The sequence below is a fragment of the Camellia sinensis genome, chromosome 13, assembly GCF_055761805.1.
Source record: "Camellia sinensis isolate YWXY chromosome 13, ASM5576180v1, whole genome shotgun sequence".
NCBI lineage: Eukaryota > Viridiplantae > Streptophyta > Magnoliopsida > Ericales > Theaceae > Camellia > Camellia sinensis.
Genome location: NC_138973.1, coordinates 141,388,481 through 141,397,086, shown reverse-complemented (window position 1 = coordinate 141,397,086; position 8,606 = coordinate 141,388,481). Strand labels below are relative to the sequence as shown.

The following is an 8,606-nucleotide window of genomic DNA, read 5'->3' as shown; positions in this document are numbered from 1 at the left end:
ATTTTTTTGTAGACTAACGTGTTCGTGAATATTTTGTATATATATATATATGTGTGTGTGTGTATATTAGATTTTATCATATTAAGATATTTTCATAACTTTCTTGTTGCCCACACTTACATTGCCTATATATAGGCCTCTTCATTGCATTGTAAGATACACACAATATTAAGGGATGGTTTGGGATGTTCTAAATAAGTGTACTTTTTGACTTTTAATGAAGAGATGTGTAAAAAAATTAAGAGTAGATTTTGATTGATGTGACCCAAAAAAGATAAAAAGATAAAAACACTACAAGAAGAAGAAAAAAAAAAAAAAAAAAAACCCTCCTTTTTGTCAAGCCCTTGGTGCCCAAAATCCCCAAATTTTATGATATCTTGGTGCCTCTGATTTTTCTTTTCATTTTCACGCTCAACTCTCTCCCCATCTGCATCTTATATCTTCGTGCGGCTCAGAATCACTCACATCCCACCGGCAAGGGCTCAAATATGTAGAGCATCAATGTCGAAGCCACCGTTGCTCATCTTAATACCGCACAGGACCACATAGTGTCCGTCAATCGTCCATCGTCGCACATCATCGCATGGCCACCGCCGCTCACCATTGCCTCGACGACCACCACCGCCATTGATGTCACCATCGCAAACCAGCAACCATTCTCTTCTTATCTCACATTACGATCCACCATTGGAGCACTACCCCCAAGTATGTCTTCATATTTCTCTCTCTCTCTCTCTCTCTCTCTCTCTCTCTGTATCTTTGTATCTCTATCTCTATTCCCCCAATTTCGGCCTCTAGGGTTTTTTTCGCATACCTTCAAGCAAACCCACCCCCAAATCGACCCACCCACTTTCACACCTTCTGCACTTTCTGCTTCAGCAATCTGATTGTGGATGTCTCTTCTCTTCTTACTAGTGATTATTAGTTGTCCATGGTGCAAATTCCAATCTCCGACCTCAATATTTTCTCGCCATTATATCTCTATTTCGAACAACACCTCATGATCTGGATCCCCTATTCGATTGCCTCCAATCATACATGATTTTCTCGAGCCTCGCATTCTCAATGTTAGGTAATTAAAGTAATGTTGTGCTTGATTTCATTTGTATTTTGCTGTTATAAATTCGATTCTAGTTAGCTTTTTTGTTTCATTCTTTGCTAATTACAAGTGTTATGATATAATTAGACAAAAGGTAAAGTTCTATTCTAGTTAGCATTTTTTGTTTAATTCTTTGTTTGATAGTTAGATGAAGTCTTATGATCTAATTAGACAAATTGACGCGTTTTCGTTTCATGTTGATATATGCATCTTAGTTCAGATTCAAAGATAATTCGATTCTAGTTTTTTTTGTATTTATTTTTTAATTCTCTGCTAATTAGTTTTTGTTTGATCGTTAGATGAGAAGTGTTATGATTTAATTAGACAAATTGATGTGCATTCGTTTCATGTTGATACATGCATCTTAGTTCAAATTCAATCTGCTTTCGCACCTTTGTTTGATCTTATTATTATTATTTTTTTTATATAGCTTTTCAGGAAAACCTTAGTGACTTTCAATGTGAAATTGCAATGCCTGTATGTTCGCTGCATTTTGATAAATTAAGGTCTGTCATCAACCTCCATGACTCTGTCGATTTCGTGTGACTCTGTCGATTCCGTGTAATTATAATATATATTTTTTTGTTATTTAAGGTGTTTAAATTCATTTAATTTGATTATCTTTCAATTATTTCTTTAGCACACTCTGATGAGAATTTGGGATTAGGTTTTGGTCAGAGCAAAGTTTTTCTCGCATTTTGTTCTTTAATAGGCTTTTTCGGTACTTGGAAAGAAATTAACCTTTTGCCTTTTCTTTTCGGCTTTTGGTTTACTTTTCCTGTTTGTTTGGTTATTCAATTATTTTAATTGAACAAATAAAATTAAGAGTAATAAATCTAATACCCAGCTAATCTTGAATTAAAGAATTTCCATTACAATAGGGACAATTTGAAAGGGCATACTCAGTTACATAGGCTTAGTGCTTTTTTATTGCATTTATTGAGCTGAACCAAACCAAAACTACTTTCTATGGTTTGGTTTTGGTCTGATTTCACAGGTTGACGCTTTGATTATAGTTCTAATTTTTTTGAAACTGTAAAAAACGGTTCAGCTTCTGGTTTACTTTAAAATGGACCAATTCGATCTGTGTACACCCCTATTGTTAACTGTAAACAAGTACATATGTTCAACCTTAGATTCCAAACCAAAAATGCTATGCATTATGAAAATTTATTCTTAATTTTATTTCAAAAGTGAGTATGTGGTGTAAATTTGAAATTATTAAGATGTGAGCCTCACCTATGAAATATAGATTATTGATTATATTTTCTTAGTAATATTTTTTGAATATCTAGTGCTTCTGCATTATTAGGCATCTCTTAAGTTTAAAAATTTGAAGGCCAGTAAGACCTATCATAAGTCTTATTTTAACAATTTAAACCGTTATTTTGTAGAGGGCATTTTATGTATAATCATAGTAAATTTCATTTTATAATGTTTATCTTTAAAAAATTAATGGTCTATCTTAAATAATTTATTCATCATTCATTTTTTTCAAAGATAAGTATGACAAAAAAAAAAAAAAAGTTACAATTATCAAATTAATTTTTTTTTCTATAAATGATATAGATGGAGAGATTTACAAAATAAAAATTTGAATTATCAAAACGAGACTGATAATGACATCTTTAAATGAGAAGTTATTGGTTAGTCTAGAGGCAATGCCACGTGGAGGTCTACATAATTGTAATTGATAAAAGAGATGAAGTCTATGATTTTATATTAAGTGATTGAGAAATAAAGAGATATAGAAATTTATGATTAGCCTAGGACATAGTCACGTCACGCCCCAGAATCAACAAATAATTTTTCCCTTTAAATTTTCTCCAGTTTAAGCTTGAAATTAAAAGAAACCTAATCAATTGCTACATTGGGAGCAGAGTTCCACAACGAGCAAACCAATGCCCAAGCGCACCAAATTAATGCTCCCCCCCACCTTAGAAGAACGCTTGACCTAGAAGGGCCTCTCTCCCACTCCCCCATTCAGCAAACCCTCTTGCGATTAGGGTTCTTAGTTCCCCGAATATGGTAAGCTCTTGATCTCTCTATACATATAAATATATATATATATATATATATATTGATTTCTAGGTTATTTGTTTATTAACGTTTGATTGCTTTTTAGAAGCATTGTTTTCTCATGAATTTTCTTTCTTCGCAAGCTGATTCTCCTCGAAAACGGGTAATACACTCGTACTCTTATCCATGTATATGAATTTTTCGTATATGATTTGTTGGGACTTTTGATTCATGGACATGATCTTGCCTCTCTTTAATTGAAGATTAAATTTTTTTAATATATTTATATATATTTCTCTTCATTTCTCATACAGAGAACAACGGTTTAAGGCTGGCGATATGACATTCATGACATTTGAAGGACTTCTAGGTTCCGCTAACTATATTTTAAGAGGAATGCAATGCAAATGATCTATTTTGGGTATATTTGGGTTGTTTTGTTTTTTCTAATAAACAATTTAGAATTGAGAAAAAGCTTGAAATCCCTAAAATCTCAACCTTATATTTACCACAATGATGTGGATTGCTACATGGATTCTGTTGATTCCTGTAAAATTAAATACATTTGTCAGAATGCATGCCACATAATTGTGGGTGACTTTATGGGTCTCAAGTAAGACTCTTGATTTATCTATGTTTTGGGTGATGGGACATTTGAACATTTCTCTAATATGTGCTTGCGGACTATCAGATATAGGGGACTCCCCTAAAAAAAGGGCCCTTATTCTAAGAGAAGTAGCATAAGTGTTTTTTTTTTTTTTTTTGAATGTTGTTGATCCCTGTGCTGGATTACAACTTAGAGATCAGATGTTTAAATTTGTTGCTTCTTATTTATTGTAGCATAGGAATAGGAAAAAAAAAGTTTTGGTTTCTACTTGGCGTGCTTGAAGCCTTAATTTTGTTGCTATTCTCTTTGAAGAGAGTTTGTGTGTTTGTTTGCTTGTGTGGGGTTTCAAGATTTGTTCTTTCATTTGAAGAAAGATTGATAGGTTGTGTAGACATATGCTGGGAACTCATTTTTTGGAACTCGGTTATTTGAGGGATCAAAAACCTGACAGGATTTTTTTACTATGTTTTCATCCTTGCTTGGAAAAAATAGATAAATAATATGGAACCATCAAATGCTGCACGACTGCATGTGTCATTTAGTGAACAACTATATTGTTTGGGTCTAGAGATATATGAAGCAAAGGAAACCTTGGTTCCTGATGATTAGTTGGTGTTAAGACACGAAGGTCGCAGTTAAAAGTGCAAGTGTTTCGGCTTTGTAAATGAAGGGTTTTTTTTTTTTTTTTTTTTTTTTTAAAAAAGTTAGCCACCTCTCTAGGCGCAGTCCAATTTCTTTGTCAAAACAGTAAAAATGTTAGTTATGGCATTTGCTTTGGTGAGTGAATTAGCATAGGATTTGATGAACGTGACAAGTAATAAATAAATGCATCAGTTCAAAAGCATGAATGCAAGATGATTTGGTTGAAACTTAAGAGGGTTCATGGGTTATTCAATATGATAAGTGATCTCAGCAAGTATGCAAGTTATTGAATTATTCATAATAGAAGTGGGTCCCTCATGTTTGACAATTTGAGGAACCAGATAGCTATGTTTTCACTTTTTTGTGTTCATGTCAGATCTTTGCCCCTGCTCCTTCTAGCTGTAGAGGATGGTATTTTCAGTGATAGCTGGCATATCCGACAAAGTTCTGTAGAATTGTTGGGTGATCTCTTGTTCAAGGTATATGCTGCTCGTCCTTTTCAAAGTTAGCTTTGTGGAATTTCTTCTTGTTTTTTCCTCGACATGGTCTGTTTCTTCTAGGTTGCTGGAACCTCTGGAAAAGCACTTCTTGAGGGTGGTAGTGATGATGAAGGAGCAAGTACTGAGGCACAAGGGCGTGCTATTATTGAGGTTCTCAGAAGAGAAAAGCGTAATGACGTTCTTGCTGCATTATACATGCTTCGAACTGATGTGAGCTTAACAGTGCACCAGGTAATGCTGCTGTTAATATAATGGATTGCTTTGTTTGTTACCTTTTGGTTTTTGAACATGTAGACTGTAAGTGTGCTCCTCTCTCTCTCTCTCTCTCTCTCGTGCAGGCTGCATTACATGTGTGAAAGACCATAGTTGCAAATGCTCCCAAGACTCTGAAGGAAATAATGCCAGTTTTGATGAATACTTTAATTACTTCTCTTGCATCATCATCCTCTGAAAGGAGACAGGTCTACTATTCTTCTTGTAGTGTTTTCTAAGCTATGATAGGGTTTTGTACAGTCCCAAATAATAAATTCAGTTGCTCTTGTATTTTCAGGTTGCTGGACGATCACTTGGTGAGCTTGTTAGAAAGCTTGGGGAAAGAGTTCTACCTTTAATCATTCCAATTTTATCACGAGGGCTAAAGACCCTAATGCTAGCAGAAGACAAGTGAGGCTTTTGACCTTTAAATTCTACTTTGTGGATCTTATTTTCTTGTTTGCACTGGGCTTGATGAGAATCTCTGAAGACATGGCTGACAAATAGGTTTCTCTTGTTTTGGCAACATTTGGTTGACTTATTGCAGAAAAAATATATGTTGGCAACATTTTCCTCTTTTCTTTTTTCACTTGTTATTGTTTACATTCTTGGTGTTGTTTTAAATTAGTATGGATATCATGACTGTTTATCTTAATTAATAGCGTAGCATAGGCAATGTAAATTGTAGTAGTGATCTAAGAAGCACATACACACTTCTAAGAGGGTGGCATGTCCTTGTTGACACTGACATGTCAGATCTTTCTAGACCCGAAAATACTTCGGACAATTGGTATACTCAAGTGTCCATCACTTAGGCACATATAAAAGACATTATAAGTGTGAACAAAATAACATAGGATACAATGATAAAGAAAACAATTTAGTTTTATATCTATTAATCTCTCATTTTTTAATTTTTGTTTTAGTCCGCAAATCCAATTTTCTCTCCACCAACAGGGAGTATGTATTGGTCTGAGTGAAGTGATGGTCAGTGCTGGTAAGAGTCAGTTGTTGAGTTTCATGGATGAGCTCATTCCTGCCATCCGTACAGCCCTTTGTGATAGGTTTGTTGATCAATTGCTCTGATTTGCTGGTTCACCTAATCTATTCCACTTCTCTCTAATCTTTGGTGTATGCTATATTATGTTTCTTGTATTTCTTTAATAGCATGCCCGAGGTTCGTGAGTTGGCAGGCTTAGCATTCAACACACTTTACAAGGTGCTCTTTCCTAATTTTTTTTAGTCATTTTGATTTTATTTTTAACATGGTACTCTGGAGCAGAAAAATGTATAATAAATTGCCATAATGTAGAGTGCCGGATTGCAAGCAATTGATGAGATTGTCCCAACACTCTTGCATGCTTTGGAGGATGATGAAGCCTCTGATACTGCCCTTGATGGCCTCAAACAAATCTTAAAGTAAGATATTCCACTTCTTAGATTAAATGCTGGACTTCTTGTTGTTTTTAAGCTGTTTTGTGGTCCTTAAATTTCTTTGCATGTTAACTTCAGTGTCAGGACTGCTGCTGTTTTGCCTCATATCTTGCCCAAGCTGGTCCATCCTCCTCTTTCGTATGCATAGAGACCTCCATTTTTGGTAAACTGATACAGTTTTTAATCCTATTTTTTTCTAACACCTTTGGATATGTATCCAGGGCCTTCAATGCACATGCTTTGGGAGCTCTAGCTGAGGTTGCAGGTCCTGGTTTGGACTTCCAGCTCAGTACTGTTGTTCCAGCTTTACTCACTGCAATGGATGATGGTAACATGGTATGAAACTCTATAATTATAACTTGTTTTGGTAGTATTTGTTTTTGATATCATCTTATATTTCTTGCTTTATTTTAATCCTTTTACTATGGTAATCAATAATTCTCCGGTGCTCTTTGAAAATTTAGGAAGTCCAAAATTTGGCAAAGAAGGCTGCAGAGACTGTTGTCTTAGTCATTGATGAGGAAGGTATAGAACCATTGATATCAGAACTTCTTAAAGGGGTTGGTGATCATCGGGTATGTTTTTGCTGAATTTTTTGGTTAATATTGTTTTCATCCTCTCTGTCCATCTCTCTTTTGTGACTGTTTTTTGGTTGCAGGCTTCAATTAGACGAAGTTCTTCATATCTGCTTGGATACTTCTTCAAAAACAGCAAGTTATATTTGGTTGATGAAAGCTCCGAATGTGATAACCACCCTGATTGTTTTGCTCAGTGATTCAGATTCAGCTACAGTTGCGGTAATTCCATATAAATAATCTGTGGTTTTCTTTTGCTCCTCTGTGGTGCATGTTGTTTCTTACCATTTGTTCAACAGGTTGCTTGGGAAGCTTTGTCTAGAGTTGTCGGCTCAGTTCCTAAGGAAGTCCTTCCTTCATATATAAAGTTAGTTCGTGATGCAGTTTCTACATCCAGAGATAAAGAGCGTAGGAAAAGGAAAGTTAGTATGGTTTTATTGCAGTATAAATAATCACTCGTAGATGACACTGTGAACCATAATCACTATAATTTCCTTGGGCCTAATTTTTTTTTGGGGCATAGTCAAATTAATCTTTTTCTTGCATGCAGAGAGGGCCAGTTCTTATACCTGGATTATGTCTCCCTAAAGCTCTTCAACCATTGCTTCCTATCTTTCTCCAGGTATGCCTGTTCATCTCATTCGTTCGAGCTCTTATATAATATTCTTGTAGTGGTTGTGGCTTTATTTTCCGATCATAATAAGATGCTTTTGGATAATATATATTTTTTTCACTTTAATGGGGACGACACCAGTGTCATGCATGTTTTGGGTAATAGCCTAGTTTTGGGATGGTAGATGAGATATGGGATTATCAGCTGGGTTATACTTGCTATTATTTTAAAGTATAATCTGTGGCTATTTGGTGAAATTGAAAATTTGCCATTGATATGGTGTGTTTGCTTGCACACTGCACATTGTTGATTTTTTTGATTCTTGAATGGTGACAAATTGGTCTTGCTTTTGCTGTGCTGTTCTGCTGCTTATACTAGAGCTTGTTATTGCTGATCTGTACTACAGCCTGTGGTGATCTGTTTTGTTGCTGACCTGTTTTGTTATGCTCTTGGATTACAAAATGGAGTGAGGCAGTGCTGAGAGAGTCTGGTTTTGATGTTCTGCTGCACTACTGGTCTGGTATTGTATTAGGATTGGGAGTTCATTTTGCAGCAGTTTTCTGTGCTGAGTTGGATAAAGATGCACTTCTTAATCATATATTTTTTTCCTTGGTTCATGAAAAGAAGAAAAAGAAAGTGTCCTGTCGACCTATTTGTTCCATTACATGCTTCAAGTTTGCTAATTCTATCTAGTTGCACTGACAGTTAAGCTTGTTATGGATGAAAAGGTGAAGAGGTCAAAGGGGTATGCTTTTATTCAGTACACTAGTCAAGACGATGCCCTGCTAGCTCTGGAAAGCATGGATCATAAGGTAATAGGCGTATATTTGGTTGACATATTTCCACAAGAATGCTTACTTTATCA

At 35.2% G+C, this 8,606-nt stretch overlaps 2 long non-coding RNA genes across 2 annotated transcripts; both read left to right on the top strand.

Moving 5' to 3' along the window:
* The first annotated feature begins 542 nt into the window (after positions 1-542).
* Positions 543-3,127, top strand: LOC145806052 (uncharacterized). Its single transcript, XR_014348487.1, has 3 exons — positions 543-705; positions 916-1,072; positions 2,980-3,127. It is a non-coding gene; the product is annotated as an uncharacterized LOC145806052 (long non-coding RNA).
* A 3,273-nt stretch (positions 3,128-6,400) lies between these two features.
* On the top strand, positions 6,401-6,881 carry LOC145806072 (uncharacterized). The gene is made up of 3 exons (XR_014348522.1): positions 6,401-6,538; positions 6,632-6,691; positions 6,775-6,881. It is a non-coding gene; the product is annotated as an uncharacterized LOC145806072 (long non-coding RNA).
* The last annotated feature ends 1,725 nt before the right edge of the window (positions 6,882-8,606 follow it).